The following is a 26,980-nucleotide window of genomic DNA, read 5'->3' on the forward strand; positions in this document are numbered from 1 at the left end:
ACCTTGCAGTTCTCTCTTTACACAGTCCATCTGATGTGTTTTTGCTTTCATATAGAATGAAATAAGAGCTTTTTAGTTGTTCTTTGAATAGTTAATGTACTAAGAAAATGTGTTGAATTTTCTATTTGAAGGGCAATACATTAATTTTTAAAATATTCCTAGAGTTTTGTTTTTTTTCTTAGTATTATTGCTCTCATTAGTCTCATTATTAATATTCTGTGTAAGCTTTTATGTGTTCTGGTCATATAGTGAATATAGAAGTCTTCCAAACATATATGAGTAGGTATCTAATTTAGGTTCTTGGCTTTTCATGCCATGAAATTTTATCTGCTAAAACACCTCACTGGAACACACTCTAACACTTTAAGGTGACATATAGCTCCAGGCTGCTTTTATATATACAGTGTTTTCATCATTTGGCTTTTAATAAATATTTTTGATTATTCTAATATATTTTATTTTCCATGTCCACTTAGTAACTCTAGTATGCTTTTTTTAATATTTAATTATTTTAATCATAATTATGCATTTGATACCTAGATAATGTAAAATTATCTTAGATACAATTGAATACATGCAATTAGTTACCTAAAGCATGAAGCTTGGTACATAATTTTGTTCATTATTACTATGCATTTGCATAAAACAGGATATTTCAAAGTCACAATCCTGATGCCAATTTTACACAGTATGACAGCTAATAACTATCTGTGATTTTTAATCACTTAAAAGGATTTAGGATTATATTGTTAAATCTTATTTCCCCAACATCAAGTAAATAGATTTTATTTTGCTTCAATTAAGTAAATGTGCTATACCAGGAAAATTTAATTTCCTTTTATTAGTTAAGACTAAATTTAACTTTTACATCCTCCTGCCTATCAGAAAGTCAATATTCTATTACAGGAAGATGAGCCAGGCACTGGTCGAATTTCTAGTATAACCTGTAATTACAATCATCAGTCTTGTCAGTTTTAAGTGATTGTTCACAACATGCCTGGAGAACACAATGATCAACATGGCAGAATATCCACGATGGCAGGGCAGTGGCATAAATAGCTTGGTAATAGCAAAAAAATTCTCTAATTTTGCTTAAGTCCTGTTCAATGAACATGGATGGTACTGGTAATTTACCCATGTGTAGAAGGCTATTGGAGCTGTGGTTATGGGGTAGAATGAAAAGCCCCTTACTTACTTAAGCAAGTATCTTACCTAACAACAATCAAAGCCATGTGTCCTTATATACAGAATTAATTACAGTCTCTGCAACAAAGATCACAGGAAAAACCCCAGCCATTCAAACTGAAGGTTAGCAATTTCAAGTCCAGTCTCAATGGCTCTATCTACAAAATGTCACTTGATTCAAGGCTGAGAAACATTACAGAGGAGGGTGCGAGAAGATTGTAAAAGACTAAAGAGTACTATGAGATGGGTTCTCAAAGTAACACCAGAAATTACACTCATAATGTCTCACTAACATGACTGCCTATACAACAGCTGAGGAAGAGAGGGAATGGGGAAGAATTAAAGTTTAGTTTTCTTTCTGTTTCAACTCCTCCTCCTCCTCCTCCTCCTCCTCCTCCTCCTCCTCCTCCTCCTTCTTCTTCTTCTTCATCTTCCTCTTCTCTCTCTCTCTCTCTCTCTCTCTCTCTCTCTCTCTCTCTCTCTCTCAACCTTATTGGTCTTAACCTTTGTACATGGTCATAAGAATGGGATATTTTTCGGTCCCCAGCTCCGAAAAAAAGAACCAAAAAAAAAAAAAAAAAGAATGGGATATTTTCCCTTCTTCTACACGCTGGCTTCCAGTAGAATAAGCCCTATTTTTGAAAAATGCTATGTTTCTTCCTTTGATGATTTTATCTCCTTTGCCAAAGATCAACTGATAGGTGTGTGGGTTCATTTCTGGGTCTTCAATTCTATTTCATTGTCGATCTCTCTGTCTCTGTACCAACACCGTGCACTTTTTATCACTGTTGCTCTGTAATACTTGTTGAATTCTGGGTTGAAGATTTCCCCAGAAGTTCTATTATTGTTGAAGATAGTTTTCACTTTCCTGGCTTTTTCTTAATCCAAATGAATTTTAACATTGTTTCTTCTATCTGTATTAAAGAATTCAGTTGGATTTTTGATGGAGATTGCATTGAATGTGTAGTTTGCTTTTGGCACAATGGTCACCTTTACTATATTACTACTGTCAATCCATGAGCATGGAAGCTCTTTCTATCTTCTGAGACCTTCTTCAATTTCTTTCTTCAGATACTTGAACTTCTTGCATACAGATCATTCACTATCTTGGTTAAATTCACACCAAGATATTTTATATTATTTTGGACTATTGTGAAGTTTGTGAAATCACTATTTTCTTTCTCAGCCTGTCTATGGATACATTGAGGAGAGGAAGGCTCCTGGTATGTTTGAGTTAATTTTATACCCTGACATTTTTCTGAAGTTGTTTATCAGGTTAAAAAGTTCTCTGGTGGAACTTTTGGGATCACTTAATTATACTATCATATCGAGAGAGAGACCCAACCGCCTGGTCAGGTTGGCACTACTGAGGCTGCAGAGCGGAAGAGACCACCAACTCTGCTCACCCCTGCCCACATCGCTGGCCCAAGAGGAAAGTGTATAAGGCCTCTGGGCTCCCGTGGGGGAGGGCCCAGGAGCGGCAGGACACCTGCCTGAGACACCGCCTGAACCTGAAAGAAACAGACCGGATAAACAGTTCTCTGCACCCAAATCCCGTGGGAGGGAGAGCTAAACCTTCAGAGAGGCAGACAAGCCTGGGAAACCAGAAGAGACTGCTCCCTGCACACACATCTCAGACGCCAGAGGAAAAAGCCAAAGACCATCTGGAACCCTGGTGCACTGAAGCTCCCGGAAGGGGCGGCACAGGTCTTCCTGGTTGCTGCCGCTGCAGAGAGCCCCTGGGTAGCACCCCACGAGCGAACTTGAGTCTCAGGACCACAGGTAAGACCAACTTTTCTGCTGCAAGAAAGCTGCCTGGTGAACTCAAGACACAGGCCCATAGGAACAGCTGAAGACCTGTAGAGAGGAAAAACTACACGCCCGAAAGCAGAACACTCTGTCCCCATAACTGACTGAAAGAGAGGAAAACAGGTCTACAGCACTCCTGACACACAGGCTTATAGGACAGTCTAGCCACTGTCAGAAATAGCAGAACAAAGTAACACTAGAGATAATCTGATGCCGAGAGGCAAGCGCAGGAACCCAAGCAACAGAAACCAAGACTACATGGCACCATCGGAGCCCAATTCTCCCATCAAAACAAACATGGAATATCCAAACACACCAGAAAAGCAAGATCTAGTTTCAAAATCATATTTGATCATGATGCTGGAGGACTTCAAGAAAGACATGAACACACTTAGGGAAACACAGGAAAACATTAATAAACAAGTAGAAGCCTACAGAGAGGAATCGCAAAAATCCCTGAAAGAATTCCAGGAAAACACAATCAAACAGTTGAAGGAATTAAAAATGGAAATAGAAGCAATCAAGAAAGAACACATGGACACAACCCTGGATATAGAACCAAAAGAAGAGACAAGGAGCTGTAGATACAAGCTTCACCAACAGAATACAAGAGATGGAAGAAAGAATCTCAGGAGCAGAAGATTCCATAGAAATCATTGACTCAACTGTCAAAGATAATGTGAAGCGGAAAAAGCTACTGGTCCAAAACATACAGGAAATCCAGGACTCAATGAGAAGATCAAACCTAAGGATAATAGGTATAGAAGAGAGTGAAGACTCCCAGCTCAAAGGACCAGTAAATATCTTCAACAAAATCATAGAAGAAAACTTCCCTAATCTAAAAAAAGAGATACCCATAGACATACAAGAAGACTACAGAACTCCAAATAGATTGGACCAGAAAAGAAACACCTCCCGTCACATAATTGTCAAAACACCAAACGCACAAAATAAAGAAAGAATATTAAAAGCAGTAAGGGGAAAAGGTCAAGTAACATATAAAGGGAGACCTATCAGAATCACACCAGACTTCTCGCCAGAAACTATGAAGGCCAGAAGATCCTGGACTGATGTCATACAGACCCTAAGAGAACACAAATGCCAGCACAGGTTACTGTATCCAGAAAAACTCTCAATTAACATTGATGGAGAAACAAAGATATTCCATGACAAAACCAAATTTACACAATATCTTTCTACAAATCCAGCACTGCAACGGATAATAAATGGTAAAGCCCAACATAAGGAGGCAAGCTATACCCTAGAAGAAGCAAGAAACTAATCGTCTTGGCAACAAAACAAAGAGAATGAAAGCACACAAACATAACCTCACATCCAAATATGAATATAACGGGAAACAATAATCACTATTCCTTAATATCTCTCAATATCAATGGCCTCAACTCCCCGATAAAAAGACATAGATTAACAAACTGGATACGCAACGAGGACCATGCATTCTGCTGCCTACAGGAAACACACCTCAGAGACAAAGACAGTCACTACCTCAGAGTAAAAGGCTGGAAAACAACTTTCCAAGCAAATGGTCAGAAGAAGCAAGCTGGAGTAGCCATTCTAATATCAAATAAAATCAATTTCCAACTAAAAGTCATCAAAAAAGATAAGGAAGGACACTTCATATTCATCAAAGGAAAAATCCACCAAGATGAACTCTCAATCCTAAATATCTATGCCCCAAATACAAGGGCACCTACATACGTAAAAGAAACCTTACTAAAGCTCAAAACACACATTGCACCTCACACAATAATAGTGGGAGATTTCAACACCCCACTCTCATCAATGGACAGATCATGGAAACAGAAATTAAACAATGATGTCGACAGACTAAGAGAAGTCATGAGCCAAATGGACTTAATGGATATTTATAGAACATTCTATCCTAAAGCAAAAGGATATACCTTCTTCTCAGCTTCTCATGGTACTTTCTCCAAAATTGACCATATTATTGGTCAAAAAACGGGCCTCAACAGGTACAGAAAGATAGAAATAATCCCATGCGTGCTATCGGACCACCACGGCCTAAAACTGGTCTTCAATAACAATACGGGAAGAAAGCCCACATATACGTGGAAATTGAACAATGCTCTACTCAATGATAACCTGGTCAAGGAAGAAATAAAGAAAGAAATTAAAAACTTTTTAGAATTTAATGAAAATGAAGATACAACATACTCAAACTTATGGGACACAATGAAAGCTGTGCTAAGAGGAAAACTCATAGCTCTGAGTGCCTGCAGAAAAAAACAGGGAAGAGCATATGTCAGCAGCTTGACAGCACACCTAAAAGCTCTAGAACAAAAAGAAGCAAATACACCCAGGAGGAGCAGAAGGCAGGAAATAATCAAACTCAGAGCTGAAATCAACCAAGTGGAAACAAAAAGTACCATAGAAAGAATCATCAGAACCAAAAGTTGGTTCTTTGAGAAAATCAACAAGATAGATAAACCCTTAGCCAGACTAACGAGAGGACACAGAGAGTGCGTCCAAATTAACAAAATCAGAAATGAAAAGGGAGACATAACTACAGATTCAGAGGAAATTCAAAAAATCATCAGATCTTACTATAAAAACCTATATTCAACAAAATTTGAAAATCTTCAGGAAATGGACAATTTCCTAGACAGATACCAGGTATCGAAGTTAAATCAGGAACAGATAAACCAGTTAAACAACCCCTAAGGAAATAGAGGCAGTCATTAAAGGTCTCCCAACCAAAAAGAGTCCAGGTCCAGACGGGTTTAGTGCAGAATTCTATCAAACCTTCATAGAAGACCTCATACCAATATTATCCAAACTATTCCACAAAATTGAAACAGATGGAGCCCTACCGAATTCCTTCTACGAAGCCACAATTACTCTTATACCTAAACCACACAAAGACACAACAAAGAAAGAGAACTTCAGACCAATTTCCCTTATGAATATCGACGCAAAAATACTCAATAAAATTCTGGCAAACCGAATTCAAGAGCACATCAAAACAATCATCCTCCATGATCAAGTAGGCTTCATCCCAGGCATGCAGGAATGGTTTAATATACGGAAAAACATCAATGTGATCCATTATATAAACAAACTGAAAGAACAGAACCACATGATCATTTCATTAGATGCTGAGAAAGCATTTGACAAAATTCAACACCCCTTCATGATAAAAGTCCTGGAAAGAATAGGAATTCAAGGCCCATACCTAAACATAGTAAAAGCCATATACAGTAAACCAGTTGCTAACATTAAACTAAATGGAGAGAAACTTGAAGCAATCCCACTAAAATCAGGGACTAGACAAGGCTGCCCACTCTCTCCCTACTTATTCAATATAGTTCTTGAAGTTCTAGCCAGAGCAATCAGACAACAAAAGGAGGTCAAGGGGATACAGATCGGAAAAGAAGAAGTCAAAATATCACTATTTGCAGATGACATGATAGTATATTTAAGTGATCCCAAAAGTTCCACCAGAGAACTACTAAAGCTGATAAACAACTTCAGCAAAGTGGCTGGGTATAAAATTAACTCAAATAAATCAGTTGCCTTCCTCTATACAAAAGAGAAACAAGCCGAGAAAGAAATTAGGGAAACGACACCCTTCATAATAGACCCAAATAATATAAAGTACCTCGGTGTGACTTTAACCAAGGAAGTAAAAGATCTGTACAATAAGAACTTCAAGACACTGAGGAAAGAAATTGAAGAAGACCTCAGAAGATGGAAAGATCTCCCATGCTCATGGATTGGCAGGATTAATATAGTAAAAATGGCCATTTTACCAAAAGCAATCTACAGATTCAATGCAATCCCCATCAAAATACCAATCCAATTCTTCAAAGAGTTAGACAGAACAATTTGCAAATTCATCTGGAATAACAAAAAACCCAGGATAGCTAAAGCTATCCTCAACAATAAAAGGACTTCAGGGGGAATCACTATCCCTGAACTCAAGCAGTATTACAGAGCAATAGTGATAAAAACTGCATGGTATTGGTACAGAGACAGACAGATAGACCAATGGAATAGAATTGAAGACCCAGAAATGAACCCACACACCAATGGTCACTTGATTTTTGACAAAGGTGCCAAAACCATCCAATGGAAAAAAGATAGCATTTTCAGCAAATGGTGCTGGTTCAACTGGAGGGCAACATGTAGAAGAATGCAGATCGATCCACGCTTATCACCCTGTACAAAGCTTAAGTCCAAGTGGATCAAGGACCTCCACATCAAACCAGACACACTCAAACTAATAGAAGAAAAACTAGGGAAGCATCTGGAACACATGGGCACTGGAAAAAATTTCCTGAACAAAACACCAAAGGCTTATGCTCTAACATCAAGAATCGACAAATGGGATCTCATAAAACTGCAAAGCTTCTGTAAGGCAAAGGACACTGTGGTTAGGACAAAACGGCAACCAACAGAGTGGGAAAAGATCTTTACCAATCCTACAACAGATAGAGGCCTTATATCCAAAACATACAAAGAACTCAAGAAGTTAGACCGCAGAGAAACAAATAACCCTATTAAAAATGGGGTTCAGAGCTAAACAAAGAATTCACAGCTGAGGAATGCCGAATGGCTGAGAAACACCTAAAGAAATGTTCAACATCTTTAGTCATAAGGGAAATGCAAATCAAAACAACCCTGAGATTTCACCTCACACCAGTGCGATTGGCTAAGATCAAAAACTCAGGTGACAGCAGATGCTGGCGAGGATGTGGAGAAAGAGGAACACTCCTCCATTGTTGGTGGGATTGCAGACTGGTAAAACCATTCTGGAAATCAGTCTGGAGGTTCCTCAGAAAATTGGACATTGAACTGCCTGAGGATCCAGCTATATCTCTCTTGGGCATATACCCAAAAGATGCCTCAACATATAAAAGAGACACGTGCTCCACTATGTTCATCGCAGCCTTATTTATAATAGCCAGAAAATGGAAAGAACCCAGATGCCCTTCAACAGAGGAATGGATACAGAAAATGTGGTACATCTACACAATGGAATATTACTCAGCTATCAAAAACAACGAGTTTATGAAATTCGTAGGCAAATGGTTGGAACTGGAAAATATCATCCTGAGTGAGCTAACCCAATCACAGAAAGACATACATGGTATGCACTCATTGATAAGTGGCTATTAGCCCAAATGCTTGAATTACCCTAGATCCCTAGAACAAATGAAACTCAAGACGGATGATCAAAATGTGAATGCTTCACTCCTTCTTTAAATGAGGAAAAAGAATACCCTTGGCAGGGAAGGGAGAGGCAAAGATTAAAACAGAGACTGAAGGAACACCCATTCAGAGCCTGTCCCACATTTGGCCCATACATATACAGCCACCCAATTGGACTAGATGGATGAAGCAAAGAAGTGCAGACCGACAGGAGCCGGATGTAGATCGCTCCTGAGAGACACAGCCAGAATACAGCAAATACAGAGGCGAATGCCAGCAGCAAACCACTGAACCGAGAATAGGTCCCCTATTGAAGGAATCAGAGAAAGAACTGGAAGAGCTTGAAGGGGCTCGAGACCCCAAAAGTACAACAATGCCAAGCAACCAGAGCTTCCAGGGACTAAGCCACTACCTAAAGACTATACATGGACTGACCCTGGACTCTGACCCCATAGGTAGCAATGAATATCCTAGTAAGAGCACCAGTGGAAGGGGAAGCCCTGGGTCCTGCTAAGACTGAACCCCCAGTGAACTAGTCTATGGGGGGAGGGCGGCAATGGTGGGAGGGTTGGGAGGGGAACACCCATAAGGAAGGGGAGGGGGGAGGGGGATGTTTGCCCGGAAACCGGGAAAGGGAATAACACTCGAAATGTATATAAGAAATACTCAAGTTAATAAAAAAAAAAAAAAAAAAAAGAACAAATAATTTTTAAACATTATTACAAAATCTAAGATCATTCAGTTTCTTTCATAATCAAATAATAAAATGCATAAATATCAGAAGCATTTCCTTATTTTGACTATTAACAGAAGTATTTAATGTACCATTCCTATAAACATATTTTGATATTATCCATTAAAATATCTTCAAGGAGTAGTTTAAATATTAATGAAGGTAAGTATAATCAAATTGTTAGTATATTTGAATCACAAATGATGTCAGTATTTTACATAGCCAAATATGCATAAACCTCGTAATTTTAAAACTGGATTCCATAAACGTGAATTTATATATTTCCATTCAAAATCACCTGGGCCTAACTTACACGCATTCTCACAATTACACTCTTACACACACAAACATGCATACATTCTTGTAATTACATACTTACACAGATATTCTTACTTACATAAGCATAGGGAGCAAATGACCAAGCACCAGTGCAGAAAGATGAGCTCCAATCTTTATTACATAAAGAAAAAAATCACTTCGACCCTTTTAATGCTAAGTGAATTAAACCCAAGTGTGTAAGAGAAAAGCCTTGTTCCTTTTGATAAGAGTAAGCCTGCATTGCTATTAAGAAATGACCTGTTCTGTCCCATGGTAAGGAGAAACCAGACTGCACCTTCCGCTCTTTCCAGCTTCTTCTGTTTTCCTCATCTCCTCTGCATTCTGCAGATTGCCCTCTTATGTTACTTATAGTATCTACATTATATCTTTCTACATTTCTTCTCAGCCCAGATATTTTTGGCTCTGTTCTACTAAGCTCCGTTCTCCTTAGCTCAAAGCTGACTTTTCAGCTCGGCCCCTCTCAAGCTCAGTCCATCTGTCTCTGTCCTTCCAGTTCAGTCCTTCTCTCTCAGTCCTTTTTTGTGTTTATTTCTTTCTCCTCAGCATTTAAACATATTTCAGAATACATGATCACATGTTACAAAGTTCATCTCTAGTTCATATGAAAGATCAAAGCATAAATTGAAATACAATTTACAACCGAGAATTTTTACATGAATATTTATCAGGAGTAATTATCTGGCTAAACATTCATCACCAGTGTCAGCTCTATAGGTTCACTGAAGGTCTAAAACCATAGTTGATAGAGAAGTTATTTACAGATAAACCCAGTCAATATCTTATCATCTGTCCTTGCACCTGTAACAAATCATTTCTTCTCTTTTTATGACTCTTGATAACTGTTTTACAACCTTGTTAATGGGTTCTGAATAGGATAAAGTCTGTTTACTATCTCAGAAGAATTAACTGGTGACACCTGGTAGACTGGCAGAGTTCTCACTGCAATTTTGACTATAAAAAGAGACTTCTAGCAGTCCCACTATAAAAGAGCTTAATAACCATTGATATAATATTAGAAATTATTGTAGGATCATTATTAAGTGTAAAGAATTGATCTATTTGTCTGTATAGCATCACTACAGGACAGTACAACTTCGTAGCTCTGCAGAGATCTCCTCCAAGTGGGTGTGCTCTTACTCAATGATTGTTATATATTTCTAATAATAACAACAGGAATAGCATTTCAATAGCAGGAAAATTTCCCAAAATGTATCCCTTACAGCCTTGCTTAATAAGGGCAAACAAGTTGTGGACTATAAAATAATCCAAGGCTGTCCATCTGAGGATGACCACCTGCTAGTTATTAGCTTGTCCTCTTATGGCTCCTGACACTTTCCTCTCAGTCCCACATGGTACCTTCTCCAAAACTGACAATAACATCCATCACGAAACATGCCTCAACAGATACAAGAAGATTGAATTAATTCCATGCATCCTACAAGATCATTACAGACTAAAAATTGTCTACAATAACAACAAGAACAACCAAAGTCCGACTTATACATGGTAGCTGAGGAATGATTTACTCGAGGAGAAGTTATTCAAATAGAAATAAAGAAAAAAATTAAAGACATTCTTGAATTTAATGAAAATGAAGGCCTAACTTGAGAATACAAAAAAGCAATGCTAAGAGAAAAACTGATAGCTCTGAGACCCTCAACAAAGAAACAGGAGCTATGATACACTAGCAGTTTGACAGAACACTTGAAATCACAGAACTAATAAAATACAAATACACCAAGAGGACTAGACAATAGGAAATATTCAAACTCCGGACTGAAATCAACCAAGTAGAAACAAAAGGAATTATATAAAGAATCAAGAAAACCAGGAGCTGGTTCTTTAAAAAAATCCAGAAGACAGGTAAATCCTTATTATTCAAATTAAAAATAACAAAATCATAAGTGAAATAGAGATATAACCATAGAAAATGAGAAAACTCAAAAAATTATCAGATCCTACTATAAAAGCCTATACTTAACAGAACTGGAAAGTAAGGATTAAATGGATAATTTTCTAGACAGATACAAGGTACCAAAGTTGAATCACGATCAGATAAACCATCTAAATACTCCCATAACTCGTAAAGTAGTAGAAGCAGTCGTTAATTGTCTCCCAACAGAAAGATCCCTGGACCAGGAAGGTTTAGTACAGAATTCTCTCAGACATTCATAAAATACCTAATACCAATATTCTCCAAACTATTCCACAAATTAGAAATAGAAGGAACACTACACAACTCTGACGCCACAGTTATGCTTATAAGTAAAGCAAACAAAGACCCAACAAAGAAAGAGAATTTCAGATCATTTTTTTCATGAATTTCCCTGCAAAAATTCTGAGTAAATTTCTTGCATGCAAATTCCAAGAACACATCAAAACAATGATACATCATGATCAAGTATGCTTCATCCCAAGAATACAGGGATGGATTAATATACAGAACCTAATAACCAATCAGTCTAATCCACTACAAAAACAAATCAATGAAAAAAAACAAGCAATCATCTCATTAAATGCTGAGAAAACATTTTATAGAACCTAACCCTTCATGGTAAAACTCTTGGAAATATCAGAAATTCAAGTACCGTACTGAAGAACAGTAAAAGCAATATACAGGAAACCAGTAGCTAACATCAAACTAAATGGCGAGAAACTTAACACAATCCCACTAAAATCAGAAACTAGACAAGGACACACACTCTCTCCCTACCTTTTCAATATAGTATTTGAAGTCCTAGCCAGAGTAATTAGACAACAAATGGAGGTAAAGAGATAAATATTGCAAAGGAAGTATTCAAAATGTCACTATATGCAGATTATGTGGTAGTATATTTAAGTGACCCCACAAATTCCACAAGTGAACTTCTAAGCCTGATAAACAACTTTGGCAGAGTGACAGAATATAATATTGATTGAAACAAATAAGTAGCTTTCCTCTACTCAAAAGAGAAATAGGCTGAGATAGAAATTACGGAAATGACACCCTTGACAATAATAAAGAAGCTTATAAAATAACTCAGATTCACTCTAACCAAGCAAGTGAAAGATATATATGACAAGAAAACAAGTCTCTGAAGAAAGAAATTGAAGATCTCAGAAATTAGAAAGAACTCCAATGTTCGTGTATTGGCAGGATTAATATTGTAAAAATGGCCATTTTACCTAAAGCAACCTATAGATTGAATGGATTCCCCATCAATATTCCAAATCAATTCTTCACAAACATAAAAGTGAAAGTTTTCAAATTTATTTGCAATAAAATAAATCACAGGATAGAGAAAATTATTCTGAAAAAAAAGCATTTTGGAGAAATCACCATCCCTGAGCTCAAGTTGTATTACAGAGCAATCGTGATGAAAAATTGTATTGTATTGGTATTGAGACAGGCAGGTAGATCAATGGAATAGAATTGAAGATGCAGAAAAGAACCCGCACAACTATGGCCACTTCATTATTGACAAAGGATCTAAAATCATTCAGTGGATAAAAATTGTGCTGTTTCAACTGAAGGACAGAATGTAGGAGAATGCAAATCAATACATTCCTATCTCCTTGTACACAGCTCAAGTAAAAGTGGATTAAAGACCTCCAAATAAAACCAGAGAAACTGAAACTAATTAAAGAAAAAGCAGGGAAAACCTTGAACACATTGGTACTGGGGAAAATTTCCTGAATAGAACACCAATTACTTTTGCTCTAAGATCAAGAATCGACAAATAGAACTTCATAAAATTTCAAAGTTAGTGTAAAGCAAAGACCACTGTATTTAGTTTCATACAGCAACATACAGATTGGAAAAAGATTTTACCAATCCTACATCTGATAGAGAGCCAATATCCAATATTTACAAAAAACTCAAGGAGAAGATTTACACCAGAGAATCAAATAACACTATTTAATAGTGGGCTACAGTTCTAAACAAAAATTCTCAACTGATGAATATTGAACAGCTGAGAAGCACCTAAACTAATATTCAACATCCTTAGTCGTTGGGGAAAAACTATTTAAAACAATCCTTAGATTCTACCTCATACCAGTCAGAATGGCTAAGATAAAAAATCAGTTGACAACAGACTCTGGCAATGGTGTGGAGAGAAAGGAACACTCTGTCACTGTTGATAGTGCAAGCTCTTAAAACCACTCTGGAAACCAGGCTGGAGGTTCTGCAGAGAATTGAACATAGTATTTACTACCTGAGGACCCAGTTGTACCATTCGATGGCACATACCCAAAACTTGCTCCAACCTACAACAAGGACACGTGCTCCACTATGGTCATAGCAGTCTTATTTATAAAAGAGTGAAGCTGGAAAGAACCCAGATGTCCCTCAAAATAGAAACAGATTCATATAATGTGGTACATTTACACAATGGTTTGATACTCAGCTGTTAAATAGAATGACTTCATGAAATTCATAGGCAAAAGGATGAAATCAGAAAATATCATCCTGAGTGAAGTAACCCAATCACAAATAAAGGCACATAGCATGTACTCACTGGTAAGGGGGTACTCTCTAGAATGTCCCAGGTACTAGGGATGCGACAGGTTCCCCGGACCCAACAGTGATGACATTAGCCAACATACACAACAGTGATATTGAACCTGAAGACACCACCTGCAGTAGATAGACATAGCCCCCAGTGCAAGGATGGGACCAGTCACCCAGCTCTTATTAAAGCAGAGTTATCCCTGTCTAATGAAAAGGCAGGGGCAAAAATGGAGCAGAGGCTGGAGGAAAGGCCTTCCAGAGATCTGCAGACACCAAACCGGACACTGTTGCTGTTGCTGAGATGTGCTTGCAAACAGGAGTCTGATATGCCTGTTCTCTGAGAGGCTTTGCCAGGAAAGCCAACCATTGAACTGAACCTAGAGATCCCAATGGACGATGTAGGGGAAGGGATATAGAATCTGAAGGGGATTTTAATTAGAGGTAGAACAATGATTTCAATTAACCAGACCCCTCAGAGTACCCCTGGCCCTAACCACCAACTATAGAATATACATTGTCTGGTACCCTACATATGTAGCAGAGAACAGCCTCAACACACATCAGTGGAAAGGGAAGCACTTGGTCCTTTAGATGCTTGATGTCCTAGAGAAGAGTAATTCAGAGAACAGTGATTCTAGATGGGTGAGGCAAGAATGATTGGGAGAGTTGGGGAGGCACCCTCTTAGAAACAAAGAGGAGGAGTATGTGGTGGATGGAGTTTATTAACAGGATCTGGAAAGGGGTTAATATTTGAAATGAAAACAAATACAATGGTTAATAATAATAATAATAATAATAATAATAATAATAATAATAATAAAGGAGTGGTATTTTCCATACATTATTTTACTGCTCAGGTTAGCTTGGAACACTTATTGTTCCCTAGATGCATATTTCTTCCTACAGTTCCTGATTGCTTGTTTCTCTGAGGAGTGTAGCCTTAGATCTTTCTCTTCATTCAAAGAAGGCATAACACTTAACTCCTTTCTCCAAGCAAGGGTGATTGTAGATATGTTTTTAAAAGGCAGGAGGCATTTGCACAATCTAATTGGGGATCACCAAAAGAATTATTTAAAAGAAAAGTTTGTAATGCAAACAGTTGTATTCAATCAGCTTACCAGTATTGAAAGCATCCCAGGATTTCTAGCCAGGCAACTGCGTAAGATATCAAGAGACATTTAGAATTTCAATACATGTGACTAGAAAAAATACATTCCATTGTGTAGCATACTCAATATTTCAAAACTATCATATTGGGAAGAATATTAAGAGCTTTAGGACAAGAAAAAATAGTGATACATCTAGGCAGAAGCATCACAGTAACACCTGGAAGTCACATGGAATTCTAATATCAATCCCATGCATTCTATGCTCTATTCACATCCTCACATGTTCATTCCGTAACACAGTCAACCAGTGATTTTCTAGTCCCTGCAGTCTCTGAGGAGCAAGGGTCTGGATCAACCTTTCCCATTTGCTTATGATGTTCCAAGACACATCACTGCACCACTGATGGCCTCCAGTTAGAGCGATTTATCCTGTTGTAATATTCGCTTGACCGCACAATGTCCTAAGCACCCCTTTCCCTTTCCATTCATGTTGCTCCTTCCAGAATCCCTTATCTCGGCCCCTGACAGAGAGCAGATAGCACTCTGGACTCAAAGGAAGAGAGTCGATAGGGTTCCTCCTCAATCAGAAAGCTTGGATGATCGCGCCGCTACTACAAATACTGACAAGTGAGGCAGCTCCTGACTAGTCCGTGCAGACCTCGCGACTGCAACGTGCAGACCTCGCTATTGCCCCACGCAGACCTCGTGACTGCCCCAGCAGACCTTGTCACTACCCCGTGCAGACATCGAGACTGCCCCTTGGAAACCTCGCAACTGCCCCATGCAGACCTTGCGACTTCCCCGTGGAGACTTCGCATGTGCCCGGTGCAGACCTCGCAACTGGTCCGTGCAGACCTCGCTACTGCCCCGTGCTAACTCGAGGACAGCCCCTATCCAACTTTGTTTCCTGAGATCAAGGTTCACTCGAGATTCCCCTGCTTTTCTTTCTGGACTTGTCCACAGTTCTCGGGAGAGAGACCCATACTCAAAGGATACAGCTCAACTGATGTTCACCAAGACTCACCTCTGGGCAAGTACATTCACTGCCCCTTACGTGGTAATAGCCCATTCACGATTTCTTGTTCAATTTTCTTAACGACTAAACAGCCAGATGTGTGGAGAGAGGCCAGCGAGCCTCATCCGGGACTTTACCCTCTGACCATGCACTGCCGATTTCCCAGCCTCCACAGCCTGGAAGCCCCTTCATTGTCCCCCCAAGCAGATTATAACACCGGACTCCAATGGGGGAAGCACTTGAAGGGTTCCCAGCCTACGCCACCTGAGACTGCCTTCAGTGTCCCCGAACCAGATTACAACATCACTCCTCAATGGGGGAAGCACTTGAATAGCAGAGACCCGAGCAAGTTTGCACCTCCAGGACTACTTACATGAACTCGGCACAAGTTCAGATGCCCAAAACCCTATGAAGACCAGAGATTCAAAAAACCTGATGCTCGTGTTACAGAAAACCTACAGAAACTCAAAGATCATATAAAGGCTTCAGTCAGTAAGAGGGCCCTAGACCCCAAGAGGTAACTGACTGAGAACAAGAAATGGACAGTTCCACTTCCTCTGAGGGTTCCTTGGGGCATGAGTAATCCACTGACCAAGGATAGCAGATCACTGAGTAACACACTGACCAGGGATACCAGAAGATCTGCTTTACATCCTGCTACTAGAAAAAAGAGTGGCCTCATCTCTAGTGCCCATTCTTGGGAAGATGAAAAAAAAAAGCGGGTTATGTCTACTGGGTTTGAAAAAATCTGGACTTTGACGAGTTGGTAGCCAGAGTGCCTGCAACATCTACAAACCACAGTGCTGGAGAGAACAGTGAAAGTTTCAGAGAAAACCACACTGTACCTGGGCCACCTTCTGCTGACTCTTCTACTGACAAACTGGGCCAGGTAATATTCACACACATTCCAGGTTCCCAACATCATTCCCTATCTAGACATGGAGAACTTGGATCTCCCATTTTTCCCCAAGATGTTCCTATCCACCCAGGACTTTCCGGAAATAACCAAATGTTTCCAATATTCAATAGGGTTTTTCGACATTTGTCCAGGTGTCCAAAATTCTTCCCATTGATCCTTAACGGAAAATCATATGTTCTCCTCTTCCAGAAGGAGTGTTTTTTTTTTCTTCTATTTTCATTAACTTGCAAATTTATTATTTACATTTCAAATGTTATTCCCTTTCTAGGTTATAGGTTTACATTTTCCTAGCTCTTCCCACTCAGCTTCTATAGGGGTGTTCCTAACCCGATCCACCCCCATATTACTTTCCTTCACTGGGGTTTTAGTCTTGGGAGGACCAAAGTCTTCCCCTTCCACTGGTGCCACTACTAGGCATTCAGTGATACCAATGATTTTGGAGTCCCGGGTTAGTTCATGTATAGTCTTTGGGTAGTAGCATGTAACCACTAATGAAGACAAGACAATTCTCTAGATTTAGAGAGATGGAGTATGTAAAGGTTTCCACTGTGTCACAAGAGACTCTCCTGGAAAAGGCACTCTTGAAACTGGTCAATATAAGGAAAGCTGTTCAGCAGGTAGGACATGGAGGTTCTCAGTGACATCATCATCATTAGGTCCTTCCCGAAAAATATCTTGTAACCTGGAGAGCCCTAGCTCCTTCTGTGAGGTCAGAAGTGTTGTTGTGACACCACCTGCTTCTCAGATATTCCTTCAGTACATCTAGGGTTTGTAACTGGCCTTTAATTCAGAGTAAACAGCCATTTTTTAGGGAGAGCAAAGAGGATGAAAGGATCCAAGAAGAGGAGAAGGAAGCTGCCCTTCTGTCATGGTATAAAAAAGGAAGAAATACATGGTCCACTGGAGAGCTCAGTGAATCCTGGGTAGGTGTTTAGTGTGTTCCCTGAACAGACAGCATTGATCTGACCCTTCCACATATGGGAATCAAGAGCTGTGAGCCTCTCAGAAGCATCTGGACTTCCCTGTTCTTATGGTTCCTGGAAGTCAGAGAGTTTATATCATTAATTTCTTTATTCCCAAAGCCAAGGGTTGGGAAGGGCACAGTTGATTTCCTGAGAGCTCATGGACTTTTCTCTTTTTGAAAAGAAGAAAAAGGTCCTAAGGAAAAAGGGAAAGACAGGAATTGTGTCCCTAGCTCAGAGAAAACTCCTCCATGGTTTGGATACCTATATTGCAGTTTGTGTCTGACACTGATATCTGGGAGAGAGAAGTGCTTCTAGTTGAGATTTCATCATCTGTCTTTCACTAGTATTACTCTGATTACCATTCCCTTACAGTAACCCTTTAGATTTCAATAGGTGAGATTAGGTAGCAGTTTCTTTTACTTCTTCCATTTTTTTTTATTTTTTGGCAAAATTCATTGCTTATTTAATTGGATATTTCTATATTTACATTTCAAATGTTATTTTCTTTCCCAGTTTCCTGTCAATATGAGCCCTAACTGACCCCTCTCCCCTTCTTCTATAACCTCCCATACTGCACCTTGACATTCCCTTGAACTGGGAGTCAAACCTGGAAACACCAAGGGCTTCTCCTTCTATTGGTGCCCAACAGGGTCATCCTCTGTTACATATGCAGTTGGAGCCATAATTCTGTCCATGCACAAAATATTGTGTTAGTACCAGAAATCTCTGGTTCTTTGGCATTGTTTTTCTTATGTAGTTGAAAGCCCCTTCAGTTCTGTTTGGAGCGACACTCTTGATGCCCTCCACTGTTGATGATATTATTATGGTTAGAATTTACTATCACTATTTTCATGGAAAATCCCCACCAAGCTGCAAAATAGTAATACACATTTGGTGGTAAAGAAAAAATAATACTATTTTAAAGTTGTCCTGCTGACTAATAATATGACAAACCTGTGACATTTCTGATACTTTGTGAACATCACCTTATTACCTGACCACACCAGTATTGTATGTTGGTCCTGGGTAAATGTTTCTTACTTTTCCCTGCCCTCTGTTACCCCTGTTATGGTATAAATTCAGCCTTGGAGGAAAATAAAATTGCCGCCCTGGTCAGACTCCTGTCTTAACGTCATTATTTGTCCCAAGAACCCTTGTCCCAATTCTATTCCAGGCACCCTCTGATCTCTCACTTACAAAAGGCACCCAAGTTGCGGCTCTTTGAAGGTGTCCTGGAGGAGAAAGCCTTTCCCTATTAATAGGCTGGCCTGTCTTCTTTGTTTGTGGAAGACTTTGCTCCTTCTTGGACCTTTGGCTCCCACCCCTAACCCCCTCCCAGAGCTATTGCTGAGTGATGGGACAAGCATTCTACTCTCATCTTTTGTGACAGGACACAGAGAGTCATTCAGGACACAAAGAATAGAGATATGGGGTCTTAAAGCACTTTGGTGCATCACAGGGACTGTGCTCCCTCCAGACCACAATTGGTTAAGAGATCAGAGGTAAGCTTGAGCAAATCTGTGTTTTGTGTTCTGTGTTACTTTCTGTTTTGTCTCTGTGTCATGTTTCGCCTTTGTTTCATGCTGACTTGTGTTGTATGCCCCTGCTGTCTGAAGGGTTTGAGTCCCAACTGGAGAAGTTTTAGAGTCCACTTGGTGGTCGCTATTGGTCCTGTAAGGGGCTTATGGCTGTGACAGGTCGACTTGCTTGTTGTCACAGGCCATAGGCCCTAGAGGATGCTCTAGGAGGAGAAAGGAATATAGAGGACACTCTAGAGTCACATTGGGAGGTGGGATCAGATGTTCTGCCTCATCCCAGAAACAGCTAAGGTTAAGCTGCATTTTGGGCCAGGTATTGAAGGTAATGGGCATCTGTGGAATTCACTTATAGAATGCTTTTTCTTGGTCTTGTTTGTCTAGTTTTTTTCTTTGGTATTGTCGAGTGTCTTTTTTGGCTGTTGTTTCATTTTTGGACTTGGACTGATGATAGTGTTTGAAATCATGGAACTGTTTGCTTTCTTTCTCAAGAAGTTTTACTTGGTCTACTTGGTGCTTAACTTGGAAATAATTTGCTTGAGAGAAATTGTTTTCTGCCAGGGAACCTGCCTTATCTGCTGGCCCTATTGCAAGTGAGGAGTTGGTCTTCAGCATTAAGTCACCTTCCTTGTTAGTCATCATTGACATACACAGTGCCTCTGATCCTATTCCTGCAGCAGTCAGTTCTTTCCCCTGTGGTCAAAATGCCCCAGGTTGGGAATCAGGGTAGTCCCAAAAATAGTTTCAGAAAGAGTCTGCAGCAGACTGTGAGGAACTTCTTTGTGCCAGACAGAAAAGGCTTTACTCTAGGATGACAAGAGGAGAAAGTCTTAGCACCGGCTCTTCAGCTTACTCCAACTGGAGGCTGTGGCCACGGTCAGGATCAATGTTTTCTTTTTCATGGCCCTCTAACTCAGTGAGGCGGCTTGGTGAACGGCTACCACTGCAGTCCTTGGAGGGCTATACTTCTATTAAAGATCAGTACTCCAATGTTAGTAATCTATTTATTGGTTGTAAGAGTCCGGAAACCCAACACAATTGTGACCAATGCCTCAGGAATGGTAGCCGAAAGCGTCCTTAAAACCAATTGCCTGTAACTATAGTTTACTCTATGATATCTGAGGCTTCAATCGGATAACACCCCCTGGGCAAGCCCCCCTTCAATTCTCAAATGCTATTTTCTCCTGGTCTTTTGGCGCAAGGTCATCTAGCATGTATGACAGCCTGGAAGAAACTTCCCCCTTAAAGTAGACGAACCATACAATTATTTTATCAGCCACTTGGCATCTAGCACTCAGTTCTTAACCATCTCTCTATCCTTTTGTTATTAATTCTTACTGGAAGCCTAGTGTCCTTCAGAGGCTGGGTCTCTTGATAGGCAGAGCCACTGAGCTGACTCTAAGGAGCTGAGCTGAGCTCAGGACAATCAAAGTCCAGAGAGACAGCCGGTAACAAACCAGCTGCCACTCTGCTCTCATTTTTGTTTCACAGGCACAAAGCTTGTGCCTGATTATGGGCTGGCCTTTTTGCCCCAAGAAAGCTGGCCCATTTAGCTATATGACTGAATGCTATTTGTCAACTATCTGGTTGTTCCACGTGCTCTCACCATGTTACCCCCTAGCATTCTTGCCTGGCACCTCACCGCTGTTCTTAAGAATTTTATCACCCAAGACACTCTGTAATTTGACTTAAAATATATCCCATCCTGCTAATATGGATGTCCCAGATTCACATTCTGAAGGTACTAATTTTAAAACAAGGGATGGTACATTCCCTTAAATATTAAATTGATATACTTGGGGTCTTAGAACGTTTCAATCAGAGGTTGATACAGAGATTATAATTACTTTAAAATTGTTAAAAGATACAGTGCATTCTTACTGACCTGCTTTTGGGCAAAAAGATCCAAAGAAGGAGCCCAGCGAGGCACTTAACATGGCGTAAGGTACACGCGACTTCATCTACAGCCTGCATTCCACTCAAAGGACCTGCTTCCTCAAAGAACTGCATCGCTTCAAGAAGAATGAGAAACCTAACACCCACTCCAGGACAGCTAAATTATGTATTCTTCAAAAATGCAATACCATTCATAGGATTTGACTTTTTGGATAATGCAATTATGATTGTTGCAGGAACCCAAATTGTATTGTCTATTTGATTTATTTTGAGACTTTAAAAAATGTCAATCATCATGCTATTTTTCCTTCTATGTATCAACACATTATTTATTTTTCAGTTAATGATGCTGTACATTAATTATTTGGGGTTTGCTTATTCCTTATTGGACATGCATGGGATACCTATTTATCTCCTTGTCTTTTGCTTATATATTTTGGCCCTTGGACATTTAATCATTTATCATCCTTGTTAAGTAACAGGGAGATAATATAACAACAAAACCTATTCACTTATATTATCATAGGCTAACTATCGACGATGCTTTGATGAGGGTCAAGTTCACCTACAAATCTCCATCCCAGTCCAGGGAAGGACATTTTTGTTCCTCAGTCAAATGAGGCCATCATTCTTTTTTGCCTACTGTCCTGATGCCTTTGCTGAAAAACCAAAAAATTCTCACCCCTGCGTGCAGAGCTGGACAGTCATTGATGGATAGAGAATGATATATTCATGAATAAATGGCCTAAGACAGGAGGGCCGACATTAGCTGCTGCCTTATCCCATGATGGGCCCTGGCTACAAGATTCTCTTGGCCATGTGACAAATAACACCCCAAGTTAGACAGACGCAGTTTCCAAGGGGTGCATTCCAGTATATGCATGGGCACTGGTCACTTTTACATTTGAATATATGTAAATTGGAGATGTTGGTTGCAATTCTCTTGAAGCCCTCCATTGTAGATGTTATTATTATGATTAGTATTAAGTATGACTGGGTTCATGGAAAATCCCCAGTCAGCTGCAGAAGACTAATACAAATCTGGTGGTCAAGAAGATAAAAATATGGTAATGTTGTCCTGCTGATTAATAATATGACAAACCTGTAAACTCTGTACCATCCTTTCAACATCAATCCGTGACCAAACAAATCATGTGTTTTGCCCTGCGTAAATGTTTCTTAGTTCCACCTCCCTCTGTTAACCCTCTTATGGTATAAATTCAGCCTTGGAGAAAAATAAAATTGACGCCTTTTTCAGACTCTTGTCTTGGCATCCTTCTTTGGTCCTTTGTCCCACATTCTCTTCCAGGTACCCTCAGAACCCTCACTTACACAGCATTTGTAATCCCTTCTCAAAATCTACCAACAACATATCAGTTGTCAGTAAACTAGTTTGCCACTAGCATTCACTTCTGTATTTGATATGCTCTAGCTGTCTCTCTTAGGAAGGAGCTATATCCGGTACCTGGCAGAATGCACTTCATAGCTTCATCACTCATATCTAGTTTTGAATATATATATATTCAAATATATATATTTGGTGTCTCCTACAGCAATGAGGTTAGGTAGAATTTTAGCATGGATTGTGCGCAACTAGCTAAAGAATGTAGAATCCACAAATGACAATGGCAAATAATCTCACTCCTGTTCTTAGGAACCTATTGAGGTTGATGTTTAACTGGACCTCAAGCCATTCCTCTCACTGCCCATCCTCCTAAGTATGATGTATGGCCTGAAGAAATAATCATGGTGGGAACACAGGTAGGTAGATATGAAAGAACTGATACTTAATTGGAAATAGAACCACATTCTATAGTCAATGTTGTCCTTTGTTTTATTGATATCTGCTATTTTTTGGATAAAATAAGCATTTGGGAGTTTATCATTCGAAGTAGGTAGACAATATTTACATTGTTATATTCATTCTATTGCTAGACCCACATTGTTGCCAAAATCAATGAAAAAAATGGAATTGGAAAACAGATTATTTGATAACACATTCTGGAATATATATATATATATATATATATTCCAGAATATATACACACACACATATATATATATATATTCCAGAATATATATACGTATAATATATATATATATATATATATATATATATATATATATATATATATATAAATTCCCCAATCAAGGAATGTTCAAATAGAAAATGAAATACAATATACACTCAATTAAAGGTCTGTAGGGTAAATACAGGTTTTTGGGAAACAAAGAAAATCTAGGAAACTGAACTGTATATCACAGGAATGGACCTGGTAATAGAATTATGATCCAGAAGAATCTCCTCCATCCTATGTTCCTAGATGTTTTCTACTCATGCCAAGCCCCTGAATAACTTTCTCCATTCAGACCATGTAAACACTAATACAGGAAAGAGAAGTATCTAGACTTGGAGAGATGAAGTTTGTAGTACGTACAGGTTTCCACTGTGTCATAGGAGACACACCTGCAAATCACATTCTTGAATCTATTCAATGTACCTCTCCAATATTCCTTCAGTACATATAGGGTTTACTAATTGGCTGCTAATTCAGTGTAAAGGGCCATTTAGGAGGGAGGACAAAGAGGATGAAGAAATCAGAGGTGTGGAAAAGAAAGCTGGCCTTCTGTCTTGGTATAAAAAAAGGAAGATATGCATGGATTATGGGAAATCTCAGTCCTTGGTAGGAGTTGAGTATATTCACTTGAGACACAGACATGACCTTAGCCCTCCACATACGGGATTCAGGTGCTGGAGCCTCTCAGAAGCATCCTGACTTCCCTGCTTCTAATGGTTCCTGGAAGTCAGAGAGTTTATATCATTAATATCTTTATCCAAAAGGCCAGGTGTTGTGAAGGACACTGTTCTTTTCCTTAGAACTCATCGTTTTTATTCTTTCTGCCCAGAAGAAAATGGTCCTAAGGAAGAAGTAAAAAAACATGTATTCTTTCCTCAGCTCAGAGGAAATTACTCAATTATTTGGATACTTATAGAGCAGTATGTTCTGATACTGGTATTTGAGAGAGAGAATTGCTCCAAATTTGGACTTCATCACCTCAGACTTTCCACTAGTATTATTCTGACTATAATTCCCTGATAGGGACCATTTGGATTACTGAGCCAATAGGTCTGATTAGCTGCTAATTTTCTTTTCTTTTCTTTCTTTAATTTTTTTTTTATTTTTTTAGCAAATTTTATAGCATTTTTAAATGGGTATTTCTATATTTACATTTCAAATGTTATTTTCTTTCCCAGTTTCTGGTCCATAAGATTCCTAACTGGTCTTCTTACCCTTCTTCTATAACGCCTTTACTGAGCCTTGACATTCCCTTGAACTAGCAATAAAAACTAGGGAGAACCAAGGGCTTATCCTATCACTGATGCCCAAAATCACCATACTCTGCCACATATACAGTTGGAGCCATAAGTCTGTCTATAAACCGTCTTTGAATATTGGTTTAGTACCAGAAAGCTCAGGTTAGTTGAACTTGTTGTTCTTATTTGGTTGAAAGTCCATTCAGTTCTTGAAATCCTTTCTCAACATCTACAAACAAGGGGTCTGTTTTCAGTTATCTGGTTTGCCACTAGCAATCACTTCTGTATTTGACATGCTCTGGCTGTCTCTCTAATGAAAGATCTATAACTGTTTATTGGCAGAATGCACATTTTAGCTTCATCAATCTTATCTAGTTTTGGTGCCTGATTTTATATATATATATATATATATATATATATATATATATATATATATATATATATATATATATATAAAATGGCTCCTACAACTATGAATTTTAGTGGAATATTTACATGGATTCTGTGCAATTAGGTCAAGAATATAGGATCCACAAATGACAATGCCAAATAGATTCCTTCCTGTTCTTATGAACCTGCTGAAGTTGAGGTTTCACTGGACCTAAAGCAATACATTTTGCTGCACATCCCCCTGAAACTGACGTTTGGACTGAAAAACTCTCATGTCTTGCCCTGGGAATACAGGAAGATAGATATTAGAGAAAAGATATGTAATAGAACTATAGAACTGCATTCTATAGTCATTGTTGTCTTTGCTTAACTGATGTCTGTTAATCTTTGGATATTATAATGATTTGGGAGTTGATCATTTGAAGTAGTACACAATATTTCCACTGTTATATTCACGTTATAGCTGGGTCAAGTTTGTTTACCAAATTTATTGCAAAAAATGGAATTCGAAAAATGAAATTTTTGAGTACTCATGCAGGAATATATAGAATATCCCATGTCAATGAATGTACAATCAAAAAATGTAACAAAATATCCACTAAATTAAAGGTCTGTAGGGAAAATATTGGCACATGGGAAACTGAGAAAACCTAGGGATTTGAATTGTATTTCACAGGATTGGACGTGGGAATGAAATTAATCTCCAGAAGAATCTCCTTCACTCCTTGTTCCTAGATATTTTCTACCCATGCTAAGCCCTTGCCTAACTTTCTCCATTCAGAGCATGTGACCACTAATGAAGCAGAGAAATCTCTAGCTTTAGAGAGATGTAGCATGTGAAGTTTTACCCTGTGTCAAAGGGGACACTACTGGAAAGGGCACACTTGAAACTGGTCAATGTAAGGAAAGCTGTTTAGCAGGTAGGCCATGGCAGTTCTCAGTGACATCATCATTAGGCCCTCCATGAAAAATCCCTTGTATCCTGGAGAGCCCTAGCTTCTTCTGTGTCGTAACAAGTGTTGCTTCGTCAGCAATTGTCTCTCAGATATTCCTTCCATATATCTATGGTTTACTAATTGGCCTCTAATTCAGAGTAAAGAGCCATTTGGGAGGGTGAACAAACAGGATTAAGAGATCAGAGATGGGGAGAAGGAAGCTGGTCTTTTGTCTTGGTATAAAAGAAAAAAGAAACGTGGTTCTTGGGAAAACACCCTGGGAAGATGGCTTTAGTTTTTTTGATCTCTGGTTTAACTGTGATCTTGGAGAAGTTGCTGAACATTCTAAAGACCTTTGGGCAGATGGTAAAGTTTCTAGATACCCCTTTTTTATTTCATTGGTCCTGGGGATTGTACGGCTGATGGTAAATGTTTCCCAGGAAGACTGATAAGCCAGATTGATTTTTGGATGCTTTAGAAGACATGGAATATTTCTGATATACTTGGGCTGATGGCACAAGGTCTAAAAGATATTTTTCGATGTGGACTTTCCCTCAGACCTTTGAAAATATAAAAAAAGCTTTTGTAATTTTGAAGTCTAATTTGCACAATGACAAATCACTTTGAGCATGGACAACACTTACTGGAGCCCTAGAGCAGTGTGAAGAAATTCCCTGAAACCCTGGGCAGACGGTGAACATGCATTTTGGTAGAAAAGTGAGTTTCTTGAGCACCTTGGGATAATATGGAATGTCCAGTATGCCCTTGTAAGGATTGGCAACTTTCCAAAATTCCTTTGTCATTTTTGGAAAATTCAAAGGGCCTATGGACAGATGGAGAATGTGTGGGACTCACCTGAGGAGTAGTTGTATCTTTTGGTGTCTCTTTGTTTCCAGAAGATGACACAATATCCCAATTCACAACTGTCTTCCTCAGAGGAGAAAGTTCTCAAGACTCCATCCGAAGGATCAAATCTTAACCCTGTGTTTCTAGAGACTGGATGCTTATGGTCCACTATGGTAGAGGGAGAATGCAATCTATTTCTTCCCAGTGTGCACATGTGATATAAATCTACTTGGGTAGACAGGGATAGTTGTAAAGCATGCTGTTCAGATGCAGTAGATCCTCAGACATCCTTCTCAGATGAGG

The 26,980-nt window shown here is 39.0% G+C and overlaps 1 long non-coding RNA gene across 1 annotated transcript in view; it reads left to right on the forward strand.

Annotated features, from left to right (window-relative positions):
* The first annotated feature begins 14,989 nt into the window (after window positions 1-14,989).
* Window positions 14,990-26,980, forward strand: part of LOC134484691 (uncharacterized) — a 36,316-nt gene continuing 24,325 nt past the window's right edge. Inside the window, exons 1-2 of the long non-coding RNA XR_010062344.1 lie at window positions 14,990-17,717; window positions 22,845-22,951. This is a non-coding gene — a long non-coding RNA (uncharacterized LOC134484691). The remainder of the gene's footprint in view (window positions 17,718-22,844; window positions 22,952-26,980) is intronic.

This window comes from Rattus norvegicus (assembly GCF_036323735.1).
Source record: "Rattus norvegicus strain BN/NHsdMcwi chromosome Y unlocalized genomic scaffold, GRCr8 chrY_unlocalized_3, whole genome shotgun sequence".
Lineage (NCBI taxonomy): Eukaryota > Metazoa > Chordata > Mammalia > Rodentia > Muridae > Rattus > Rattus norvegicus.